The 5,317-nt window shown below is 39.6% G+C and overlaps 1 pseudogene; it reads right to left on the bottom strand.

The window, feature by feature from the left end:
• Nucleotides 1-681: 681 nt before the first annotated feature.
• Nucleotides 682-1,619, bottom strand: LOC136175079 (olfactory receptor 51I2-like; annotated as a pseudogene).
• Nucleotides 1,620-5,317: the final 3,698 nt, after the last annotated feature.

Genomic DNA, 5,317 nt, shown 5'->3' with positions numbered 1-5,317 from the left:
AAAGAGTGGGACCTGACTTAGCAACTGAACAATGAACGGCAAATTTTTCTCTAGAGTCCACATTTAAGCAATATCATATGATATTTATCTTTCCCAGTCTGGCATACCTCAAGAAGTTGTAATGTTAATAGTCATGTCAGTTAGAGAGGCAGTATTTGCAGTGGTCGGGTACAAACATTGGAGACAGACAAGTATTGAATCTCACTTGGATTACACATTATGCGAGTTACTCTGAACAATTCATTTCATTCTCTATACTTCATAAGATTGTTAGAAATATTAAATGAATTAATTCAAAAATAATTTAGAACTGAATCTGGCACTTTTAAGAAACAGATACTATTATTATTCTGTTAGTAATATTTATTATTATAGAAAATGACTCCTAGCTTAATGTTCCTCTGTAAAGTTTTGTCTAATCACTCAGTTGACTCTAATAGTTATCTTTCTATGAGTGAAATTGATTTTTGTGAGATGTATTGTTACACATTTGTTCTGTCCTATAAGTTTTGAATCTCCATTCCTGATCTTTAATCTCCACCCCCCACCCCAGTAAATCTACCTTTGTGATGATAATTGTGATGTTTAGGATAACAACATCAACAATGATGATAATAATGACACTGTGGATGATAGTCTAGGACTACAATGGTCATTATATTTTAAAGCAAAACATGGAAGTCACATTTTGATGCAGTGAAACATGTGAACAATGGCTCGGCGGATCTCCTTTGTCTTGGCGCTATAAATGAGAGGGTTAAGCACAGGAGAACACAAAGAAGTAGATGTTGGACAAAAGGACATGGATGAATCCTGGCACATTTTTCCCAAAGCGGTGCACCATGGAGACCCCAATCATTGGTACATAAAATGCAAGTACAGCCAAGATATGTGAGACACATGTGTTGAGAGCTTTGAGGCGTTCTTCATGGGAGACAATGGCCATTACTGAGCACAGAATGAGCACATAGGAGAGGAAGATAAATAATAAGTCCATGCCAAATGTGGAAATAAGAACAAAGTCCATAGACGATATTGATTGTGATATCAGCACAAGACATCTTCATCATGTCAGGGTGGAGGCAGTAGGAGTGGGAAAGGACATTGGACCTGCAGATAGGCAGCCTCTGGATGAGGAAGGGAAGAGGAAAAAGCGTGATGAAGCTCCGAGAAGTCACTGCTAAACCCATTCCAGCGATGACTTCATTAGTGAGCACAGTGGCATAGCGCAAGGGATCACAAATAGCCACGTAGCGGTCAAAGCTCATGGCCAGCAGAATGCCTGACTCCATCATGGAGAAGGAATGAATGAGGAACATCTGGATTAAGCAGGCGTGAAAATCAATGATGCGGGCATTGAGGCAGAAGGTTCTGAGCACAGTAGGCAGTGTGACCATGGACATGGCCATGTCAGTGAAAGACAGCATGGACAGGAAGTAGCACATGGGCTGATGCAGCCTGGGCTCTGCTCTCACGGCCTGCAGGATCACCGTGTTGCCCCCGAGAGCCACAGCATACATCACACAGAGGGGTCCCGCTAGCCAGAATTGAGCGCTCTCCAGGCCAGGGATCCCAGTCAGAAGGAAAAAGGCAGGGTGAGTGATGTTGAACAACCCCATGGCAGGAGGAAGCCAGAGAGCTTTCCAGGGTCAGATCTTCTGATTTAGTGATTTCTGAGAGCTGCACTTACTGGAAGAGGAGGAACCAGAGAGAAAAAGACAGAGCAGATGGTGTCTACAGAATTTAAACTGACTCATTCATGAAATCACTTATTTTGGAAAAACAAAGGTAAACTTCTTTTCTTTATACTTTATGATCATCAAGTCATAGACTGGGCTACATATTCCCTCTGTTTTATGAAAGAAGGACAACACTGACAAATGCTTAGTTGTGTCAGTTAGTTACAAAGAAAATGTTTGCACTATGGTATCTACAATTTTAATTGCATTTTTGAAAGGAAATAGGTTAAACTTCTTAGAGAACTATTACAATGGACATTTGGTGTTTGACTCATCAGTAACTGTACCAATATTTAAATGTTTCCTTCACAATGTTGTTTGATTCAGTCATGTCACTAATTAATGACAGCATACCCCAGAGCTAGTCTGAATTATGATATATGTTTGGTTAGGGAAGAGAGGGGCCAGTAGGACTTCGATGAAATCTACTGCCAATGGATATCAGTTTTTACTGGCAGAGTTGCTGCAAAAAAGCAACAAAGAAGCCTTTTATTTGTGCAAAGGTGTGAAGTTGTTCCTGTCTGGGGAAGATTTATGAATTCTCCTCTAAATCTGGTATAGGTATACTAGCATTCAGGTTGTCTAAAGACCATAGTTTTTCTTTATTTTTTAATTGAAACATAGCTGATGTAAGGATGATACTTTTAAATCTATGTCATAGTCATCCATGTTAGATATGCTCATCTATTTATGGATACAGGTTATGACTAACTGACTTCTTTTTCTCTGGGGGACTTTTGTATACTTTTTAATATATCCTGAGAACTTTTATTTTTCTTTTTCTCAGAAGTAATAAAATGAGAACAAAGTTAGATCGTGTGTGCTGGCTTACCTGTTGGTCTGAGTTGTGGAATTGGCAGTGACCACTTCGCTCCTATTTTTCTGAAGCCTTCTTGTGCCAAAGTCCTGCTTTCCTTCCTCACCTTGCAGCAATGTTAGTGAATCATAGAAACATTGATCTCAAGGAGACTGACTCTGGAAAGTGACAATCTAGAGAAGTACGGTGAATCACTCAGAGTTACACAAGCAGGTAGTGGCTGTTCCAGTATTAGAACCCCAAGGCCAAGGACAGTCCCAATTATTCTGTTTACTCAGCTGAGATACTGCCATCTGAAGACCTCCCTCCACTCAGTCTCTCTCTTTTTCACCCTACCCTTTTCCCAGCATAATCCTTTCTCGGGGCAGGGTTAAACCCTCTCAGGACCGTCAGCTAGTTCACCCCTACTGGGTTTCAGAACTCACCAGAGAACAGACTGACGAGAGACATCCAAGGCCAACACATTCTTCTATATGCTCAAATGCATTCATGCCTGCCTCTTTTATATCTCACTCTAAGCCCCAGGAGGAGAGCAATGGGGCTGACTTTGTGCCTGAAAACTCATTAGTGAGATCTTATTCTCTTGAGGACTTTCATGAGTACTGACAAGAAGCACTTTTAGCTGAAAAAGAACTCTGCAAATCTGCCATACCAGTTCTCTCCCCAGTGCAACACACTGCTTGGTGAAGGCTGGGCAGACATGTAAGACAGGAGCTCGTCATCTTTAAAGAAATCCCAGAATTACGTGACATATTGAACTAGCCCAACAAATAAGGTATAATCAGAAAATAACTAAGTTTTCTTATCCTGCTGAATTTATTGAAAAGGCTTAGTTCTTTTTTAAAATTAATTTTTTTGGACTATAATTCACTTATGATATTATTTTGGTTTCTACTGCACAGGAGAATGAATCAGTTACTCATATATATACACATATATGTATATATACTGCATGCATATATATATATATATATATATGGCCTCTTCTTTGATTTCCTTCCCGTTCAGGTTGCCACAGAGCACTGGGTAGGGGTCCCTGAACTCTACAGTAGGTCTCATTAGTTATCTACTTCATACAAAGCATCAACAATTCTTTGCCTTCACCTTTGTAGAACCATATATTCTTCTGATCAGAAGCAACAACACCATGACCGCTCTCTCTAACATGCAGCCACCCAGGAAATAGTTAAACTTCTTGTGCATAACTAATGCCTTACCTCAAAATGACAATAGTCTTCTATTTATTCCTGCTATCTGAAGAGCAAGATGGCTTTTATCACACTACTTAAATTTTCAAGTGTAACAAGAAACCACTCTGCTTTGTCCCTTTTCCTCTACAACTCAGAGGACAAAAGCTCCTGAGTAGAATCCTTGAGCAAACTCTCTTTTTATTCAAGAACAGTGGGATGTCCTTCCATATCCCTTTCTCTTGCATGTAGGATGTGGGATGGGAGACAGCTCTTTCCAGTTATTCTCTTCAGAAATCTTTATTTAGATCCTCTAATTCATAACTCTTTACACCTTTGATTAGGGCAGAGTTTCTCAACCACAGCAGTGTTAGTAATTTGTTTTGAATAGATCTTTGTTGTGACGTGATGTCTTGTGCATGGTAAGAATTCTAGCAGTGTCACTGGTCTTTACCTAACAGTAGCTCTATCCCCACTATGATAATAAAAATGCCACCAGACATTGACAAGTGTGCCATGCAGTACAAAAGAACGTTTGGTTGAGAACCACTGAAGTTTGCAAATGAGTGTATAAGTCAGCTAACTTGTTCTATGAAAATCAAAATTTCCCATGGTTGATCATTAAAATCATAATAGCCATTATCTTCACATATCAACCAGTCTAAGAGACACAGGATCCATTTTAAAATTCTGTTTCATGTATAAAACATCTCAAACTCTTAGAACATTAGAATTTCTCATCTCAAAAGTGTGGTCTGTGCATGAATTAGGAAAGAATTTCCAGAGACGTGGCAGAATGAGAGGTGAATAGAGCTTATTAGAGAGAGAGATGCTGTTAGAATAGCGGGCCAGCTCAAAGGAAAGTGGACCCCTTTCAAGGGCTACTAGCCAATTTTTACAGCCTCAAGACAAAATTTCTGCAGGAACAGTGGTATTAGGTGATTGGTTAGGATGCTATAGAGTGGGCATATTACCTAATATGGGGTCAGAGAGTTGGCTAGGGTAAGTCAGGGGGCTTGGTAACAGTTGCTATGGGGCTTGGTCAGTTCTGGCGAATTTTGTCCTGTGACTTTGGTAAAGGGTTCCACATCTGTCGCCTTGGTGTAGGGCTCAATAATGCTCTCAGCTCAAACCCCTGTTACATTTCTTTCTTTCTTTTTTAACTGAACCTCTTGCAGATTCTTAAGCAAATATGCCATTTCATGACCACGTGCTTCTGTATTTGGTCTTTATTATGTCCTCTGCTGGGAATTTTTGCCCCTAAAACATTTCCTAGTGAATCCTACAGCTGTAAGAACCTTACCTGGTTATTTAATTATTTTCCTATTTTCTTGTGCTTTTTTGTGATTGTTTGTGAGCTTCACATTTCCCTATTTCTGGTTTTATCAAATGCTACCTAAACTTTACATAAATCACACATTTTGTGTCTTACTCATTACATTATCCTCATTATCTAGCTCAGTGCCTCGGGCTTTTTTGACCCTTAGAAAGAATGAATAGAGAAAATTATTTTCAGCTTCATAGTCACAGAAACCATATCTTATCCAGAGTCTGGCTTGACTTCACATGATGTA

This window comes from Muntiacus reevesi, chromosome 9 (assembly GCF_963930625.1).
Source record: "Muntiacus reevesi chromosome 9, mMunRee1.1, whole genome shotgun sequence".
In the NCBI taxonomy this organism is placed as follows: domain Eukaryota; kingdom Metazoa; phylum Chordata; class Mammalia; order Artiodactyla; family Cervidae; genus Muntiacus; species Muntiacus reevesi.
Note: the sequence above shows the minus strand (reverse complement) of the source record. Positions and strands in the feature narration are given on the sequence as shown.